Genomic DNA, 434 nt, shown 5'->3' on the forward strand with positions numbered 1-434 from the left:
AACGGACTATGATAAAGACAATTCAGTAGCCTATATGTCTTGTTGTTGACTCAAAGTATATACAGAACAGCAATTATGAACGTGCATTATGAAAATTATAAAATGATATTAAAAGCATCAACTCCGTACAGGCAAGCAGACGAGCCCAGAACGCAATGCGTTAAATGCGTTAACAAACATTTTCCTCCCATAGAAAATCAGTATAAATAATACACGTAATGTAGCTTAATGGACAAAGACAATGATATAAAAGAGCTGTAGACAGTTTATTCTACATGGAAAAACGCTTAACGCGAAACGTTGCGTGTTGCATTTGTTCTGGGCTCACCTGCTTGCCTGTACATATTAGTTATGTATATTTAAATAATGAAGAGGGGCATATTGAGTTTGGTGGTCTTTATCATCTTAGTCCATTATGCCACATTATGCCACGT

This window comes from Sinocyclocheilus anshuiensis, unplaced genomic scaffold (genome assembly GCF_001515605.1).
Source record: "Sinocyclocheilus anshuiensis isolate Anshui unplaced genomic scaffold, SAMN03320099.WGS_v1.1 scaffold2725, whole genome shotgun sequence".
Taxonomy (NCBI): domain Eukaryota; kingdom Metazoa; phylum Chordata; class Actinopteri; order Cypriniformes; family Cyprinidae; genus Sinocyclocheilus; species Sinocyclocheilus anshuiensis.